At 44.8% G+C, this 20,868-nt stretch overlaps 1 protein-coding gene and 2 long non-coding RNA genes across 6 annotated transcripts in view; 2 read left to right on the forward strand and 1 right to left on the reverse strand.

Moving 5' to 3' along the window:
* Nucleotides 1–20,868, reverse strand: part of lrp2b (low density lipoprotein receptor-related protein 2b) — a 207,593-nt gene that overhangs the window by 21,195 nt on the left and 165,530 nt on the right. The window lies entirely within an intron of this gene.
* Nucleotides 5,371–7,371, forward strand: LOC143710223 (uncharacterized). 4 transcript variants are annotated; one of them, XR_013194484.1, is made up of 4 exons: nt 5,371–5,528; nt 5,634–5,724; nt 6,455–6,583; nt 7,173–7,371. It is a non-coding gene; the product is annotated as an uncharacterized LOC143710223 (long non-coding RNA). The 4 variants fall into 4 exon arrangements; XR_013194482.1 differs by having other exon boundaries at nt 5,371–5,724; XR_013194483.1 differs by having other exon boundaries at nt 5,634–6,583.
* LOC143710224 (uncharacterized) lies at nt 16,680–18,257 on the forward strand. The gene is made up of 3 exons (XR_013194485.1): nt 16,680–16,828; nt 17,690–17,748; nt 17,831–18,257. It is a non-coding gene; the product is annotated as an uncharacterized LOC143710224 (long non-coding RNA).

Genomic DNA, 20,868 nt, shown 5'->3' on the forward strand with positions numbered 1-20,868 from the left:
GTATTTTATATATTTTTTTACAATTTTCATAGACTTCTATAACCTTTTTAAACTTTACTTTTACAACTTTGTTTTACTTATTTAATAATCTGAGACGTGTACCCTTTTAGTACCCTGATAGTTCGCAGTGCGTAAGTAATGTTAACAAATACAACTTTTTATTTTAATAATCATTAGTAAACGTTGAAATTAACATTAGCAAAAATTAATGAATGTTGTAGAAGTGCAGTTTTCTTTTTTACCTAAATGATAACTATACTGGATTATAATAACTCACCAATTATAATCCTCTCCTCTGTCAAATTTGCCATCGATAATGCCATGCTGTTTAGCTTGGGTTTAATGAAAATACAAGAAACCGGGACATAAGACCTCACACGCTTTCGACGTGCGATTCCGAGAACACTAAATGAACGAGCACGTTCTTTTCGCCTGTATGAACACTTCACACACGCTGGCACTGCCTGTGTGGTTTACCTGTTTACACGTTCATAACGTCCTACTCGAAACACACGTTTTCGACGCCCATTTTTGTTACGATAAACGCGCGTCCAAAGCGCAAAGCGCACGTCAAAAGCATGCGTTTTGACAGCCAACCGCGCTTCTGACGCGCGTTTTCTGTGTGCACAAAGCGCACGTTAAGAGCGGTCGCTTTTATGGCAAAAACGCACGCTTTTGACGCGCGTTTGGCTGTCGAACGCACGCTTTTGACGTGTCAATGTGCAATCGGACGCCTGGCCAGGCGTTTGTGAACACTTTGGCTTGCCATAGGTGTGAACGCCCTCATTGATTAACATGCACGCCGGAAAAAAATATGCGCTGCTCACGTGCCGCTGACGCTTGCGGTGTGAAACGGTCGTAAGGGGGGCCTACAAGCAGGGCTGGACTGGGACTAAAAATCGGCCCGGGCATTTTGGCCCAGACTGGCCCACTACATATAATCATAAACACAACCGATCTTTTCACGCCCCTGAATATGTATACTAACTCCTATTAAAACCCCTAATGCCATGTAGCCTAATGAGTGAGTAGGAATGAGTAAGAGTAAATAGATGAAATAACTACTAATTGTAAAATACAATCGAACTACTCCACAATGATGAATCCTAAAACAAGTTATAAGCTGCTTTGGCATAGCAATACCAATGTTTGACAAAGGATTTTTGGTAAATCTGTGGTGGGTGGACTTCTGTCCCTCTTGGGGGGTTCTGGTGCACTTTGAGAGTTAAAAATTAAGAGCAACAAACCCATAATCAGTGTGCAAATTGAACAAAGAAAAACTCAAAACTCTTTTAGCTGTGATATGGTGTCTGTCTGCATTACACTACAACATAATAATAGTTATAATAATAATTCCATGACAGTAATAGCCATATATTGTAAAACAAATGCACTAAAATATAAAAGGAACTTTCATAATTAGTTTTGTACTAATTTCCATGCTTGAAAGAGATAAACACATGATCTTTTATTTTGGCGGAAAACATGGTTTACAAACGCGTCTCATTACAACTCTAGTAAAATGCGTAATCATAAACTATGCCGATGTGTAAATAATGCGTGACTGGGTGATGGGTTCCCATACAATGGAAGCTTGTTTCCGCCACTAAATAAATAATAATAATAATAGCGACTTTTTATCTCACAATGCTGACTTTTTTTCTCACAATTGCGAGTTTACATCTCGCAATTCTGACTTTATTTCTCAGTATTGCGAGATATAAAGTCAGAATTGCGTGATATAAAGTCGCAATTGCGTGTTATAAAGTCAGAATTGTGAGATATAAAGTCACACTTGCGTATTATAAAGTCAGACCTGCGAGAGAGAAAACTAAGAATTTCTGACTTTTTTTCTCGCAATTCCGACTTTATATCAAGCAATTCTGACTATATAACACATAATTGCGAGTTTATATCACGCAATTCTGACTTTATAACACATAATTGCGAGTTTATATCTCGCAATTCTGACATATTTTCTCAGAATTGTAAGATATAAACTCGCAATTGAGAGTTATCGCAATAAAGCGCGTGGGGGACTTACAAGCGCTTTCAGTAAGCGCGTCCTGTATGGAGTTTGGGCCTAATGACTCAAAAGTCATACTCAAACCAAGGCACGGGTACGTGCCAAAATCCCTCAACACACCGTTCAGGGCCCAGGTTATTTCCCTGTGCGCCCTCCCGGTGAACAATGAGGAGGTGGATGCTAATCTCCTTTGCCCCGTCAGGGCGCTGAGAGCTTATGTGTCCCGCTCGTCTGTCTTCAGGCAGACCGAGCAGCTCTTTGTTTTGTTTGGCGGACACTCCAAGGGACTGGCCGCATCAAAACAGAGCCTATCCAGATGGATAGTCGATGCCATAGCGCTGGCTTACACTTCTAAGGGCCTGCAGTGTCCTTTGGGTGTCAGAGCGCACTCCACGAGAGGCGTGGCCTCTTCGTGGGCGTGGTCTAGTGGGATTTCCTTGCATGATATCTGTATGGCGGCGGGCTGGGCCTCGCCGTCTACATTTATAAGGTTCTATAACCTAGAGGTTCCCGCCTTACAGGCCAAGCTGCTGTCGGTCTAGAATTCAGTACTATCTGTCCCGCTGCGCAGGCGCAGAATGCGGAGTTTTGATTGAGTATCGCTCACTGATCGATGGAACAGCTCCATGGGTGTTGAATAGCCCGTACTTTTGCCCAGTTCAGGCTGAATGCGTTCACCCTGTCTGCGGGATGTACTGTTGACATAACTAGCTCCTATGGGATGCTATTTCATGGGGAATGATGCTGGTAGCCTCTCTTCTCCGACTCTCTGTGAGTCTACGGTGATTATGCACTATATGAGCCCCGGGCTACTGCCCTTGGGACTTTGGTGTCGGATCCCAGTACGCACGGCGTCTTACATTGTGTTCCCCATAGCGTAAGATATTACGCAGTACGAGACATACTCTCGTAAGAGAACGTACTCGGTTACTAACGTAACCTCGGTTCTCTCTAGAGAGGGAACGAGTACTGCGTATCTTGCCGTGCATGCAACAGCGCTGGTTCGCTTCAGCGATGAAAACCAGTTTGTATCAGCCTGTCGAGCGTATTTATAGGCCAAGGCCACGCCTATTCTGGCGGGACGCAACGAAATGGGCGCGAAGCACCCCCATTGGATGTCACGTCACGCAGGGCCTCTCTTGATAGGCTTGCTGCTGTTGCCGCAGGGCAGCCAATAGGCGCGCAAGCCATCTTGCCTATGTCTACACGCTGCCGCACAGCGTTTTACATTAATCAAAATTAAAGGATAATTTTTGGCTTCAATATCTCGTGGAAAAGAGGTTTTCCCCATAGCGTAAGATATTACGCAGTACTCGTTCCCTCTCTAGAGAGAACCGAGGTTACGTTAGTAACCGAGTACGTTTTAAGATTGACCGTATTTTAGCTGTTGTTGTTTCCGGCCGCCGGCTTCTTGTCAGTCAAAAATAGTCGAAATAATACACAAACTGTGTGTAATACACAACTTATAACAAGTTGATTGGAGACTCCAGCTTAAAAATTGTACCACTGTTTTACAATATAAATCCCACAATGGCAGCAATTTCTTATTTTTTTATAATATGTGCACATTATTGAACACCCAAAATGAAAGCAGGACTTATTAATATTTCGAATTTAATTACCAGACAAGCCTGTTTAATCGTGTCTGCTAACAGTTACCGTCTAACTTATATTGTGATCACAGAACAGCGCCATACAGCGACCATTTTAGCTTTTATTCTAAAACTGTGCACATTCAATAAAATATTAACATGCTTGACGTTTAATTTTAAATAAAACTTTAATAAACGCTATTTCGTCACAGAACAACTAGTTTCCACTGAATTATGAGATCTGAGAAGCTTAAACACCATCTCGGCAACCCTTTGAATTCCTGTGCTATTTTTTTCTTTCTTTATTTAGTGCTAATTCAAAAGCAACTGCACAAAAGATACCCAATATAGTTACACTTTAGAATACTTTTTCAAATAATTAGTAATTCCTTTTGATGGATTTGGTAACACTGTACGCTAGGGGTGTCACGATTTCAATTTTATGCTCTCACTCTGTGTGTGCTGGAGAATAAAACGATTTGCGGGACTCCCGCAAACTAGAAATATCTATGAATAAAAGATATAAAAACTAATATATTTTTATTTATCTGTTGCAGAAAAGCAACAGATAAAACGATTTTTACAGATAACGATTTACAGGTCAGAGTTTCTAAACATGTTTGCAGCGTTGAGCGATGTAGCCAATCACAGACATATGTGTTGATTTCTTGAAGCAATGGCCAATCAGAAGCATTTAAGATAGACTCCCCTCACCGCTCAAAACTGACTTTTTGTTCAGTGCTGCTGAATTCTGTATGCTGGCAAATCCTCTAATTATAACAAACAAAGTGTATATATTATGAAAGATTCATTGTGCAGTTAGCTTCATTGATAATAACAGAGATGTGTGAGATCGTGATGAACTGATGTCAGCTTTTTAGGAGCAACAGCAACCTGTGCTTAAAAAAAAGAAAAAGAAAAGTAAAAATTGAGAATCGAATCGAACCGTGACCTTAGAATCGAAAATGTAATGGAATCGAGGATTTGGAGAATCGTGACACCCCTACTGTACGCACATGTACGGTATTTTAAACATTTACAGGGGTAAGTCGTGATTTTATTGCCGTCTGAATCCATAATGTCAGTGTATGTATTGTATATGAGTTATATATTGTATGTATGTATTGTGTATCTAGTGTATGACTCAATACACACAATAGATTACTCCTTCTGGTGTAAAATAGCCATCGATTACCCTATGGCTGCACGATTTGGGAGGAAATGTATTTGTGATTATTCAGGTTAATTTTTTGTGTTGTCTCCCCCATAATGATAATTTTGTTTTTCCTTAGGTTGGCGTGGTGGCAGAAATTGGAGGGAGAACTATGGATGAAGCCATAAGAAGAAAGATGGCCTTCCTTTTAGACCACGCCCTATCAAGAGAGTACAGTTTTGTTGGCCACCATGGAAGGCGAGAGTTTCAGGGGCTCAAACTGTTTGAGGTTGTATATGGTATGTTTACTCGCTGTTTAACATATATGTGCAAACCGAGGTTATTCTGTAGAGTTGAGTTTTTCTTCATAAATCAGTGGAATTAAATCAATTTGATTGTATGCAAGTAATTGTCCATACTTGGGCCGAGAATACCCTGAAAAATGACAATATGGTTGAGTTCAATTTTGATGTTGTGTTTTTAAGGTTTGAAAAGTGCTTACATTTTGGATAAAATGCTTGAAAATGCTTGAAATTTTTACTATTTCTTTCACAACAAATACCTATCTGACTGAATAGTTCCTTTATTAAATGGAGAAATAAATCATTTGCTGCAGCCCGAGCGCGATTGTTCCCGGCACCCCTCGGAGTGTTGTTCTGGTTTCACACTCAACTTGATTCTATCGAATTCTGGTGCGTTTGCGTGCATCTTACGTCATCGCAAATGTGCACGACGCATGATAGAAAACATAATGTGGGTCAATATATAGTTTTTTATTAATTTGGTGCTATTATGCGCAGCTGAGTGAACAACACAGGTTTACTGTGTCTCTCATTTGGCTTTCTGCTGATTGCTAACGCAGGAGACAGTGGATTTCCATTAATTTGTTGCCCTGAGTCCACGCTCTATGTGTGTGCGAATACACTTCAGACTCACTCTCGCGCTTATCCAAGGTAAATTATCAACACCATCACCCCTTAACGTGTGTTTTATTTAACTAAATACATCATAATCAGCTAAAAAGCATGCGCAGGTCACTTTACTTCCTGAACAAGTGCGCACCCGAGTCCGTGTTGCTTTCACATTCACGCAAACCGCAGCATGGTTCGAGTCCAACCGAACTCAGAACGCCTCCTCCAGGTAGTCTTGGGTTCGGTACCCCAGTGCACACCCGGGTCCGCATGACAGCGTTCACATTAGCGATTTTTCATGCAAACAGTGCTCCGTTCCATTCCGAACTAAACTGCCAGTGTGAAAGCACCCTAGAGTTTTCAAGTAAGCCAACTGAAGTAGCCTACTGTACACGTTAGCACCTATTTGTTTACACTATAGTAACTGCTAGCTAGGAATTTGCAGACTAAGTGACTAAGGGTGCTTTCACACCAGCAGTTTAGTCTAACTAACGTTAGCCCAGTGCATAACAATTGTTAATTGCTGAACAGAAATTGTGTCAGATGGAGTGTCATACAAGTAGCCTACTGTAAAGTTGAGGATGGCCTTATGCAATATTTACACTGCTCTATTCCAGTAGATAAATGTATAGCTTATGTCTTGACAATGAATTTTATATCCAATACTATTATTCTATTTCCTGAAAAACGTCAAGGTGGAGATAACTGCTTTGCTGCAAGGGCTCAAATATGGAATTTAATCTCACTCTAATGCTCTTTGTGTATTTTTCAGGAGGCTTAAAAAAAAAGCCCTACCAAACCAAATTACCAGAAGAGACGCCGATAAGGCAGAGTCAAAGTGGCTAATCGGTGGCAGGGGAAGAAAGCGTACTGCGAGGGCACATGGTGGAGAGCAAGATGGGTAAAGGTCTTAAGATATGCTTGTTTTTATATGGAAATACAAACTTTAAAAAGACAAGAATGATCATAGCCAAAAGATATTGAATCAGGGGTTTTCAAACTTGTCTTGGGAACCCTCAGCACTGCACACCCACTTCAGATCTTGCAGTTTCTACTAATGAGCTAATGTGATGAATCAGGTGTATTAGATGTGGGAGACATACAAAGTCTGCATCCGAAAACTTGGGCAGCTGACTCATTTCCTCGCTGCCCTATCAGGCGATGTCTTAGCAGGCAGCATTTACACACTAAGGTGCCTCACAAAACTCATTTCAGACAGACTTATGAGGCAGCATAATGGTTTAACAACAAAGTGAACATTTAATGACTTGAATATTGAAATGACTTCAAAAGAGGTAAAAGTGGGTCAAAATGTACATTTTGTGCATTCAGTATGTGCAGATGGTGTTCCAGGACAGGTTTGCAGACCCCTTATCTTGATAAACTTGATGTGGGGCACCAAAAGGCTAACCTGACACATCTGTTTGAACTGTGAAAAGGAATTTAAAAAGTGGCATAATGGTTGATTCATTTATTTTCTCTTTTCAAAGGGCCGTTGGGAGAGGGACAACAGAGGAGTGAGAAGCTGTTTTGGAAATTGTCAGGAGCTTTAACTTTTTTTATAGTTAACTTTTTTTATAGATAACATTTTGATACTTGTGTTTTATAAAGTTGTAAATGTGCAATGTTCTAATAGTCATGTTAAAATTGTTATTATAACTTGCTTAATAAAGTAAAGCATGAACTACTGCTTCTGTTCATTGAATAAGGTAACCCTAACAAACAAATATAGTAGCCCATATATATATACCTGTTATGGCCCATCATCAACCCATGTGGGCAGACTCCTGTAGGCCCTAAATGGGAGCTACCTAGGTTACCCATATGGGCCCGATATGGAGCCAATCAAGATCCCATCATCAATCCATCTGGGCTAACCCATGTGGGGCCTCCATGGAAACTGAGGACAAAATTATCTGGGTCCCAGTTGGGTAGCCCAGGTGGGCCCCAGATACCAGCCCAAGTACAACCCCTTTGGGCCCCACATGGGTGTGTTGGCTGGGAAGCTTCCATACTCATCGCCTCAGTGTTCTTCTGAAAGTTGCCTAGTTCTGCTTACCACAGTTCTCTACACTCACTCATTCTCTCCTGATCCTCCTCAATATCCTCATCAGACACTTGAAGGGCCTGTGTCTTTTTTTTCACGCTATTTCTCTGCACATTCCTTGCGTTTCTTCTCCATCTCTGACTATTTTGACAGATACACACTGCACTCGCGCTCAGAGCCCAAAGGGAGAGGAGTTTAAAGATGTGATTGGACCAGCCCAGTGCCAATCAAGAAAAGAACCAATGGGCCGCTGATCTACGTGTTTCATGGGCCGGTCTGTAAAAAAAAAAAAAAAACTACAAAGACTTTTTTTGTCCAATGCATTACACCGGCGCAAAGATCCCAGCGCCGCCAATTAAGCAAAACTAAACGAATGGGATGACGATGTACGAGTATTATGGGCCGTTTAGACAAAAACAAATTTTTATATTTGTTTTAAAGAATGATCTGTATCGGCCCAAAAAGCACGTCGGGCCACCGGACAAATGCCCGGTATGCCCGATGGCCAGTCCAGCCCTGCCTACAAGACATTGTGCCCAGGGGCCTCTGAATTCTTAATCTGGCCCTGCCTACAAGCCAGAGAGGTAGAGAGCGCGAGACCTTGCGTGCGTGTGCCTCACGAAGCGCATGTAACGCACCCCTCCGACGCGCTGATTGAACGCTGAATGGACAATGACTGACAGCCGCAGCGGAGGGAAAAGTTTACGTGAACTTGAATTTAATTTCTATCTTACATTATACTATAGTATGGCTTCAGAACACTTATAATATAGTGCACGAAAACCTTATCCCAGCTAACACAGTACGTTGTGACGACGTCGTCAGTTAGTCGTCATTTGGTCAGCGCGACATTACTTTATGACAACGTTGTGAGGACGTCGGGGTAAAGTTCCATTTTTTATAATCTTGGCTAACGTTCCAGAAACGTCGTGGGCACGTCCTCAAAAGACGTTGCTAGTTTATCCCATGGAAACGTTGTAAAGACGTGGTCAACTGGTCACCAGATAACTTAAAATCTTGAATGAATTAAGTACATTTCCCATATAATATCCAAATGGCATATCACTAAGATAATACTTGTAACGCAATTTTCTGGAAAGTTATCTGAAGACCAGTTGACCACGTCGCTACAACGTTCTCCATGGGATAAACTAGCGACGTCTTTTGAGGACGTGCCCACAACCTTTCTGGAACGTTAGCCAAGATAAAAAATGGAAACTGTACCACGATATGTCCTCACAACATTTTATATGTAGAGAGAGGCGCGTTGTTATAGCGAATACAACCCCGACAGGCTGATTAGGACCGTCCTGGTTGCGTATGCAACCCACCGTTCCCTGAAGGAGGGAACGGAGGACGTAGTCGACGTCGACTGAATTGGGATCTCGCTAGAGAGCCTGTCTTCTTCGAGTACTATTGAACGAGCCAATGTAATTGGCGTGCGTGATTCGCATCACACACTCCGCCCCCGCGGCGCGGGTATAAATACGGAAGTGGATGCACGCACTAGTTGCTTTTTCGCTGAGGAGCCGAGAGTAACCCGGGGTCAGCGGTGGTCCAGCGGTAGTGGCAAGGGGACTACGTCCTCCGTTCCCTCCTTCAGGGAACGGTGGGTTGCATACGCAACCAGGACGTTCCCTTTCAGTCGATAACGTCGGACGTAGTCGACGTCGACTGAATTGGGATCACCCTTTGAACACGCCACTAACGCTGCCACCTTCCAGTGGCTAAACCAAAGCCTCCTGATGCCCCCGCAAATTTAAGGCGGGGAAGGACAGGGCTTAGGCCAGTGAAGTCACTGCTGTTCCTACAGGACCACTGGGAAAGCGTTCCCCGTACATTGGAAGGAAGGGACGCTGCGGAAGCCACGTCCAACCCAGAGGGAGGTAACGTGGAAAATACCCATATGAACTGGGCGGAAACCGGGCAGTCTAACATATGGAATGACACTGGGGTGGCTCCAGCCTAAGACGGGGGGAGACACACCGGACAGTGACGGCAGAGAGACTCTGCCGAGGGAAGACACGGGCTCACCGCAGGGAGCCGTATCGTGGAAGAATACACATATGGGGTCGCCGAAGGGACCGCAACATATGGACCCAGCCTAACACAGGTTCCACACTGCTTACGAGTGGTAGGCCTAACACCAGACGTTCCGCACGTCCGACGTCGGAGGGGTGTTGAGGAACTCAACAGGGTTCAATTTTAAGGGAACTCAACTGGAGTAGAAAGGCGCACGTATCCAGTCCATAGGAGGGGAATGGCGCAGCAAGCCGACACTTGAACCGGGCTCACGGTGAAACTGGCTTCATGAGAAGGGTGCCCACGGGAAGCAGCGGTTCAACTAGGTGTCGTCCAGCCCCCAACTCTTGAACCTGTTTTAGCAAAGCATATCGTCAACGCCCAGGCGGAGCACTTTACACTCATCATAGAGGAGCTCAACACCTAAGTGGACATGTTGCATCTCGGATCTTTACCGAAATGAAGGCAAGCACTAAGTGCAACTTTGCATGGAAACAGCCTTCCCTCTCTGCTGAATTCCAACAGATATTTGTAGAGCTGGTCTGAGGTCTATGACTTGCATTCTGTACACGTCCAAGCGAACGGACAGAGAAGCCAGGGCTGGATCTGCCTCCTCCAGGGCAGCGCTTGCAGGCTCACCACCTGCTCCTATTACGGGAGAGGTAGGAACCTTGGGCACAATCCGAGCCGGGGTCTCAGCTTGTGAGAGTTAGCCGGCCCAGACTCCAGGCACAATACGTTGACCGAAAGCGAGCAAGTCCCTACCCTCTAGTAGGGACCACGCGAGCAGGAGAACTGATATAACAGATTTTTTAACTCACTACCTGCAGTGGCTCAGGGGCGGTCTCTGCAGTGCAGTCGCACCAGGGACAAGGCCCAAGAGGATAAAGAGGGACACAAGGATTTACAAGACCTTGCTCCTCAGGAACCTGACGATCAGAACGTGCTTCTGCATACTTCTGCAACACGATGAGCGTCGTTTAAACATTGAGGCAACATCATTTTGAGGGTGAAGGAAAACAGCCTACTGCAACCCATTTTGCAGGAAAGAGAGCACTGAAGTGATCGTAAGCTTTCAGGAACTCCTCTGGAGTGAAGACGCACTCAACGACTAGGTTCCACTTCTAAAGGCGTAAGTACGCTACCCAATTCTAGGGGGTGCTCGCAGAAGTGATGGTAACTATCACATGTTATTGTGATAGCCACCTGAACCTCCGCGTTCAGATGTAAGACCGCCCGGAATCTCCGGGGGCAGAACGCGTGTGCCATCGTGCCCCGTCCCCGAAAGAGTTTTCAGGGGAAGTCAGGAAGGCTGTTGATGGGAACCAGGTCTAGTTGGGCCAATAAGGGGCAACTATGAAGACCTGTTCCTCTCCTGACTTGGCACGTAGGTGCAAGCGACGGGCGCAAAAGACAGGAGCATTGCTCAACACAACATGTGAAGATCACTGGGCTTCAGGAGCATTTTCTGCTCAGCACTTGGGTGTGACAAGTTCACTGAGCTTCAGGAGCATTCCTGCTCAACACCTGAGTGTGATAAACTCACCGAGCTTCAGGAGCATTTCTGCTCAACACTTGAGTGCGAAGAACTTCACTGAGCGACAGGAGCATTTCTGCTCAGCACTTGAGTGTGACAAGTTCACTGAGCTTCAGGAGCATTCCTGCTCAACACCTGAGTGTGATAAACTCACTGAGCTTCAGGAGCATTTCTGCTCAACACTTGAGTGCGAAGAACTTCACAGAGCACGAGGAGCATTTCTGCTCAGCACTGCGTGTGACGAATTCACTGAGCTACATGTGATGAACTCACTGAGCTACAGGAGCATTGCTGCTCAACACCTGAGTGCGATGAACTTCACTGAGTTTCAGGAGCAATTCTGCTCAACATGAAGAGTGATGATTTCACTGACTTGAGCAGGCGCAAGGCGACCATGAGTCGCAGTCACTTTTAGAAGGCTCACTGGGGTTAAACGCATTTCTGCGGGCCCCTGGGGCAGCTGAGACCCAGTGTTTGTCCGAGGGTAGTCCGCTCGGTTTACACAAACACTGGCGGAAAAATGAAACCGGGGGGGGGGGGGGGGGCAACTGAGCGGCCCTGGAATGGTCATGACCCAGCCGGACCCAGGGGATGGAGTCTCCACTTACCCTGGCTATAACTGTCGTGAGGCTCGATGGCGGCACGATTGAGTAAGCGGGAGGAGTGGAACAAGGCGCCCTCAGAAGCGTCTGACTCCAAGGAGGAGGTGACGGGTGAGTTGTGACATGCAGGGGAAGCTTGCGCAACGGTCGCAATGTCTAACAACTCGAGGCACGAATGCCCGTGTAGTCGGGGGTCGCCCAGGCCCCCGTTAAAACACGCCCTTTGTACCTGGCCCCTCTGTTGAAGAGGGTTTGGCAGCAGACCGGGATGAACTATAGTCACACAGGGTGAGCTGCTCTGCCATTGTCACCTCGGGACTCGATCATGAAGCTAGCGCTGAAGCTGTCACATATGGAGGAAGCCAATGGCTGCAACTACCATATACCCCAGGAGCCTCTGAAAGTTCTTCCAGTGGGACCCTTTCTCACTTCAAACACCAGCTGAATACATTCTCATTGGAGAAACGTGTTAGACCGAGTCCATCTCCAAAACTGAAAAAGAGATACTAAGCCCGCGGGCGAGATTACTCTCTTCCAGTTGACCTGAAGACCCAACGGGCTCTGGAGCACTCGAAGGGAAGGACACTGTACTGATACTCCACCCTTACACGCAACCCACAGGATGGCCTGCGGTGCGGAAGGTAGAGATCTTTAGCACATGTCTGTGATGTCTTTAAGCACATGTCTGTGATGTAGCTCAGGGTTCGTGTGTGGGTGATGGAAGGAGACTCGGGGTCGGCAAGTAGTGGAGCTCGTGCACTTTATTAAAGATCCTCTTTGCACAGCGCTTTCTTGCGCTCTCAAAATTAACTCAAAACAAAACACTCAATTTTCACATGTAAGGCAATACTCTTCCCGCTGACTACAGCTTCTCAGATCACCAACGAGGCAGCACTCTTTCCACTGTTCACAGCTTCATAAACATTTCGTCCCGATCGTCAGCGTGCACGGGCTTCCAGTCTCTCTCTCTCCACCGTTATCAGCACAGCCCGCTTATATGCGGTCTCCTCACGCCAATTACTGAAATCACAAACAGGTGTTCGTCATTTGAACTTGACCCACTTACTCACCGCTCGGCTCCGCCCTCGCTCTCCCGCTACAGACTCCGCTGAACCACGCCCCCCTCGCCACAATGTCTTTCAGGTCGGAGCTGCAGACCAATCCTGGGCCAAGATGGTCACGACCCACCACCTAGTAGCACGAAGAACGAGTTTACAACTGGCCTTCGTACCGGCTGGAGGAGCGGCTATATCAAATCCTTCGCCAGCAGGATAAGATAAGCACGCACAAGTCAGGAGCACTGCTCAACGCTCGGTGTGATGAATATCACTGAATTTTCAGGAGCACGTCTGCTCAACACCTAATGTGATGACTATCACTGACTTGAGCGGGGTAGCCGAGCCTGAGGTGGGGCAGCAAAGTAGAGAGAGTGGTGTTAGTGTGCTGTGCAACACTTACCTGTCCCCACAAGCGGCAGGGGGCGCGTGAGAAGGCGGATGACCGGGTCCTCGAACGCACCAAGCTGCCTGCTGGCGACCAAGGGGGAGCTGAGGGGTTGAAGGCTATACAGGGTCACACCCGCCAGACTAGCCCTCTTGAGACCCAGGAACAGATGAAATTGCTCTCTCTTTGAAGTGTGGGTACCGCTTGCTCCGCTTTTTTTTTTTTTTTTTTAGGGAGCCAGCGGCGGAACAGACACACACACAAACAAAGGCTCCACCCGGCCCTCACCTGGCGGGAGGGAGTGATCGTGCCACTCCAAGAGCATCTCTTCCATTCCTGGGCGGCCCGCTCCGGAATGCTTTCGCTGTCGCTTGCCACCTGGCTTGGCAAGGCGTGGAGCGGGCTGGGCGTCCCTACTGCGGCCGGCTCCATGCTGAGGCCTGGGTGGAGGCTGCTGCGGAGGGCCAGCAGGAGCGGCGGCCGGGGAACGCCCACGGCGACGAGCAGGCGGAGGAGCTGCCACCGGCGGCGGGTGGAGGCAGCAGCTGGCCACCGGGGCAGGATGTGCCGGATGACCTCCGTCTGTGCTTGAGCGGCAGAGAACTGTTGGATGCAGTTCTCCACCGCGTCGCCGACCAGCCCAACCTGGGAAATTGGGGAGACCAGGAACCGGACCTTGTCCGCATCCGCCATACCAACCAGGCTGAGCCAACGAAGGCGCTACTGGACCACCAAGATGGACATCGCCAGACCGATCACGCACGCTACGACACCCGTACCCCGGAGGGTGAGGTCGGATGCAGTGCGGTGCTCACCTATGAGCGCACGGTCTGGATTACCCTCGTGCATGCCATGGGTGCCCTAGCCTGCAGCAACGCCATGGCACGCAAGAGGAAACGGCTTGCCCACAGGCTTTGTAAGCTCTGCCCGTCGGAACGGACAAAACCTCACAGGCCTTAGGGGGGAGACGAGGATCCCCCCAAAAGGCAGCGGCCGCCGGACACAGGTGCACCTGTGTCGACAGACCGCTCCAATGGAGGGACACCTCGCAACCCTTCACCGTTTCTCCATCAAGGGTAATGAGGGGGAAAAGCTATTCAGGCAGTTTCTGGCAGAGAAAGATGCTGTTCACCACCTGATAAGCTCTCCATGCATTTCGGGAAAGAAAGGCACTGGGGCGGCGAGCTGAGAACCAGCGCGGCCCGCCCCAAGATACCAAACTCCAGATTCCAACCGAGACTGAACGGGACACGGTGGAGGTTCCACTCGAGCCCGGCAGCCTCGGCGGCCCGTTTCAGCATAGCTGATAATTCTGGATCCGGCTCGGGCAACATTGAACTCCCGGAGGGAGACAATGCAGCCGAGTCATCATCTCTAGAAGTCAGCTCACCCTCCGATGCTGAAATCGGCGTCCTGTCCTCCAGGGGAGCCCCGAGTGAAACCGCTGGCCCACCCATTACAGATGGACCAGCAGACAACACAGGAGGCTCCAGTGGTTGCAGTGGAAGGGAGGAGTGAGGAGCCCACAAGGAATGGTTACCGGGCGGGACATCCAACACTATCCTCCGGTCACCCATCCCATACAGCACCCGAGGGTGGGGCATGGTAATGGGGACTCGCTCTCCGCGAACGAAGGCGAGTCTCGCCCTCAACACTGCGACAGTCATGTTCCCACAGTGAAAACACGAACTGTCCACAAAAGCTGTCTCAGCGTGCTGTAAGCCCAAACACGTGACACAACAGTTGTGACCATCAGAGAGAGACAGGGAACGACCGCACCCAGAAACGCACGGGCGGAATGACATCTTGAAAAAGACGCAAACGCACCCGTGTTGCTCTTTCAGAAAATAGGACCGTCACCAGTGCCGGAGCACACAGGGGAATGACCGTGGCAACACTGAACAGAGAACTGAAACAGTGAAGCACTCACTTTTCCGCCCTCTAACCAGCCATCAACACACACAAACATTTAGAAATTTGTTGCTGTTAAAACAGCAGTTGAGAGCTCAAAGCTCGCGATCACCGCTGCACTCGCGCTGTAGAACACCAGCACTGGGAGAGTCTTCCTGAAGAACACCGACACACTCGCTCGTTGTAGACAACAGCACTCTCAGAGACATCAAACATTCGGCTCCGAAGCGAAAGGCAACTAGTGCGTGCATCCACTTCCGTATTTATACCCGCGCCGCGGGGGCGGAGTGTGTGATGCGAATCACGCACGCCAATTACATTGGCTCGTTCAATAGTACTCGAAGAAGACAGGCTCTCTAGCGAGATCCCAATTCAGTCGACGTCGACTACGTCCGACGTTATCGACTGAAAGGGAACCCGACGCGAAGCTCTACATCCCGCTTATCACATGGCTCCTAACAAATAAATATAGAATTTGACACAAAATATTGATTTTAAAAAGGAGTTTATTGATTTAAAAACAATTGTATTGCTTCCGCTAAGTCCGTAAGTCGGTTCCGTCTCTACGGTTACAATCCATGGCAACGCTCTGTTTTTCATGGCAACGGTGTTATACTTGGACGTGTGTTAATTCATATCATCCTTTACAGGAGTATTACATTTTCACTACATTCAGGTGAGTTAAGTCTCTAAAATCAGGCAAATAATACGTACAACTGTTCCTGACAGTTTTATTGACACACATCTGTTGAATATTTACTTTATAGAAATAGTTTAGTGTCTTTGGAAAAAGTCTGTTAGCATCTCAACCGTTTTCAGAACAGGTAACGTTAAGTTTTTTTTATCTAATTTTTTTTTGTTAGTTTAAGATTTTGCTGGCAGTTGAATGGGTGATTGGAAGTTGGTTAATTTTTTAACCAACTGATTATTTAACATGCTGTTAGTCGATGACGTCACTTACACTGAGTGCAAAAAATATCTGAAACTAGTTCAAATGTGTTTTGATCTTTCACGGTAAACAACTTGATAAAAATTCTGTAATTTTAGCAGCGAAAAAATAACCTCTCTACAGAGGGGAAACTCCAAGATCTCAACATTTCTGAAGAAAGCTGCTGCCAGAGAAGTAGGAGAAACAAGTGAACTGAGGAAGCTTATTGAATAACTCCATATCCATTTTCCCCCACAATATTGTTTGACCTATATCACCATACATCTGTTTTCTTCCTTTTTATTATCTCAAATTTACATTTTTATTCATTTAATTTATTTTAAGAAGGCTTTGACATCCAAATGTAAGTGACGCTATATGAGCAATATTAAATGAATAAGTAAAGCTAAAGCATAAATTCTGTTATCCTAAGAAATTATTTTCTTTATATTCTTCTTTCTCTTTTCTGCATTTCACCTCTGCTGTAGCTTCTTGCCTTTTAATAAACCTGCCATTTTTTATGCTAAATAAATGGCTCTTTGACAAATTGTTTATGTTGATCCTTCCATGCTGATGCCCTGCACCATAGTAGAGTTGGAGCTGATCTCCTGTCGGACAACATCTCTTAAGGCGAAATGAACCACGTGACTAAGTTAGTAAGTAAAACCTCAAACATACTCTAATGTTCAAAAGTTTGGTGTTGGTACAATTTTTTGTCTTTGAAAGGAGTCTCTAATGCTCACCAAGACTGTATTTATTTGAACAAAAATACAGTAAAAACAATATTGTGAAATAATATTAAAATTTAAAAACTGTTTACTATGTGAATATATTGTAAAATACAATTTATTCCTGTAATCAAAGCTGAATTTTCAGCATCATTGCTCCAATCTTCAGTTTTGCACGATACTTCAGAAATCATTCTGATATGATGCTCAAGAAACTTTTCTGATTATTATCAATGTTGAAAACAGTTCAGCTTCATGAAAACAGCTTCATGTTTTTGTGTACACTACAATTCAAACATTAGGGGTCAGTAAGATTTTTTTTTTTTGAAGACATTAATAGCAAGAATGCATTCAATTGATCAAAAGTGACAGTAAAGACTTTTATAATGTTTTAAGATTTTTTAACTTTCAAACTTTTCTTTGAACTTTGTAATGTGGGTGTATTTGTATAAAGGCATCATGGTTTACACAAAAATCGGAAGCAGCACAACTGTTTTCAACACCGATAATAATCAGAAATGTTTTTTGAGCATCAAATCATATTAGAATAATTTCTAAATGATCATGTGACACTGAAGCCTGAAGTAATGATGTTGCAAATTTAGCTTTGATCACAGGAATACATTTAATTTTAACATATTCACATAAACAGTTATTTTAAATTGTAATAAAGTTTCACATTTACTCTATTTTCGATCAAATAAATGCATCCTTGGTGAGCATAAAATACTTTAAAAAAAATTAAAAGCCATAGATTAGCAACATTAATAAAGTACTCCTCTGTTTTAGCTGCCTAAGAAGGATGATGTGGTGACGGTGCAGCTAGCGATAAGGAAGAGGAGGAACACGTAAGTTAGACAATTTTCTTATACCTTTCTATCAAAAAGCTATTAACCTGACTACAATAGTATTGTACAATTTATTTTTCAGCTTCCAGTGAATATAGAGATCGAGACCCTACTCCTATCCTTGCCACAGAAGACCCTGCCCTCCGCTGGAGGGGTAAGAAAGGGACTCTTCCTCTTCTCTTACAGCTCTTCATCATCTCCCTCTGCCTCCTCAACACTGTCTGAGAGAGTGTTTCTCACAGCTGGGACACAGCCAGGAATGAGACATCTCAGATTCTCTCAGAGAAAGTCATCAAGCTCATTTTGAAGCTCCAAAAATTTGTGATGTATATTTGGGTGGGTGAAATAATACAGGAGTGAAGCTAGAAATCTATATTGTTTTTTTTTACATATCTTTACTCTTTATGAACACTTTTTATATTATTTATTTGCCTCAGAGAAGCTGAAAGACTATAGATCTTTGGCAATTGTCACATTGTTCAGGTTTTGCTACTGGTAGTGAATCAATGAAGCACCAGACCGCCAGACATTTATAGCAGGAGCCTCACAGGACACTCAGGGGCCGGTTTCACAAAGCTATTTCAGACCGGTCTATAGTGTTGGACAAGTCTAAAATTTGCTCATAGACTAGTCTAATGCAAGTTAGACTGTTTCACAAAAATAAAGACTTACTTAATTAAGACCAAAAAAATTAGACACCTTACCCCCAGGCTAACTTAGGTCTAAGACTCTATGTTACCTTGGCAACCAGCAGTAACAAACAGTTACATACCAAAAAGCCAAAAGAAATGGGAAAATGGCTCATAATTTGTGGTTTGCTGACGACGTTATGGAGAGAGCTATGAGAAGGGAAAGGGTTTTTAGGATATTTCCTCTTAAATATTTCTTTTTTGGCATCTTGTACCATGTTGTTGTATATTTTCTGTACGTCTTTAACGCTCTGCTCAACGGTCGGATTAACGCTGTTGTGGAGCAGGACGAGGCCGAGGGATGTGAGAGAACGGCGCGAGGCCGGTGGCGTGAGTGATAATGAACGTCACCTGTGAGACGCAACGGGCTCGCATCTCTCACGGAGGAGCGGAAGCTAAAAGGAGGAACAACAACGCTGAAAATCGAAACCGGTGAGTCTCAGCGGCCTCGCGCCGCTCTCTCACGTCCCTCCTGCTCGCCACAGCTGTTAACTGTCGCAGCAATCTTTTTCCAAATTAAACATTTCTTCTTGTTACTAAGTTCTCCGCTAAATTTCCTAAGTAAAATGTCCTTTTAACTGTTATACTCCTCCAACAAACACATTTTCCGCTGGGGTAAACTGCAGAGAGCGGTTGAACGCGCTTACTCGATCCGCCATGTTTTTTGTTTGGAAAAGTGTCTAATTTTACCCAGAATGCATTGCAGTGTAGTCCTACTTAAGATAGCCAGAGTCTTAAGTGCTTTGTGCAACGGTCTGATTAAGATGTCTATCTGAAGTCTGACTATGTACTATATCTAAGCCATAGTCAAAGTATATATTTGTGAAACCAGCCCCAGGAAACAATTTAAACTATTTCTGCAAATAAAATGAATAATAAAGAAACATCTGAATCTTTATATTTCTTTTTTTTATTTCACTATTGCTTTTGCGCCAAAATAGAGAGTAGTGTCAATAAGAGTATTGATAAGTTTCAGTGATAAAATCATTATTTAAATACACCCATCCCTAATGATAAGACACTTTTTTCAATAAAAAGAATAATAGTTGGTTGCATTATTCATTGATTATGTTTTTTTGATTAATTAATTGACATGTTCAATTTCTGTACTCATAACTTGTTAACACTTTACATGGTTGAAAAATTTTTAATGTTCAAAATGTACTGGCTTAGTAATTGTACAAAGTAACACTGAAATAATGCTGATTAATAAATGAATGCAGTGTGGTTTTGGGCCATTTTCTATTTGATAGGGGTTTGTATTGGTTTCCATTACATATGTAATGTTGTTGATATATACATGATGGCGACTGTTCTCTTGCTCTCGACAAATCCTGTTAATAAATCGTTGAAGATTACTTCTATGAATCTGTGAATTCATGACATGGTGTCAGAAGTGGGATATTTCGCCCTGTGAACAAGATTGAAGAAACGAGATGGCTAAGTTTCAGTCTCCTGAATCGTTTGACTTCACCCAGCCTTCGGCGTGGCCGATCTGGAGACAGCGTTTTTCTCGCTTTCGGATAGCAACGAAGCTAAACCAAGAAGACGACGATATACAGGTGAATACGCTGTTATACGCAATGGGGAAAGAGTCTGAACCTATCTTTAGCACCTTTACATTTCCGGACGATGTTCAGCACTATTATGAAGAGGTTTTGAGAAAGTTTGATGAACATTTTGTGCCAAGGCGGAATACGATACATGAACGTGCCTGTTTCCATAGACGCTCACAGCTCCATGGGGAGAGCGTGGAAGCGTTTGTTAGAGAGCTTTATAAGCTTGCAGAGCACTGCGATTTTGGAGCAACTAAAGACGAACAGATAAGGGACCGCATTGTAATCGGCATCGCAGATGGAGAAGTGTCGCAAAAGTTACAACTCGAACCGGACTTGACATTGGAGAAGGCAATCAATATTGCGCGACAGTCGGAGCTTATTAAAGCACAAAACGCCAGCGCCAGAGCAACAAATGTTGAGGTGGGTGCCGTTAATGCACGCAAGTACATGCAGCCTAGGCAGTACGACAAAAGGTATGCCAAAAACAAAGATGAACATTACAAGAATGTGACTCATCAAACAAGGAAAATGTGCACAAGATGTGGGAGACAGCATGATTACGGTGCATGTCCAGCAACAGGTAAACGCTGCCACAAATGCAATATAACGGGACATTTTGAAGCAATGTGTAAAACTAAGAATGTGAATGCAATTAAAACTACTGACGGTGACAGTGATGAGGGCAGTGCATGGTTTCTTGGGGCTGTTGCTGATGGCAGTGAAGGTGATGAGGACAAATGTGACCCGTCACAGAAACCAGGGACACAAGTCGGCAGCACAACTTTCGAGCAAAATAAGAAAGAAGAGTTTTTTTTCAAAATTGGTGATTTTCAATTTTTTGGAGAATCTGTTAATTGAAATCACGAAGAAGC

This window comes from Siphateles boraxobius, unplaced genomic scaffold (assembly GCF_051911475.1).
Source record: "Siphateles boraxobius isolate OS27281-9 unplaced genomic scaffold, OSU_SipBor_1 46, whole genome shotgun sequence".
NCBI lineage: Eukaryota > Metazoa > Chordata > Actinopteri > Cypriniformes > Leuciscidae > Siphateles > Siphateles boraxobius.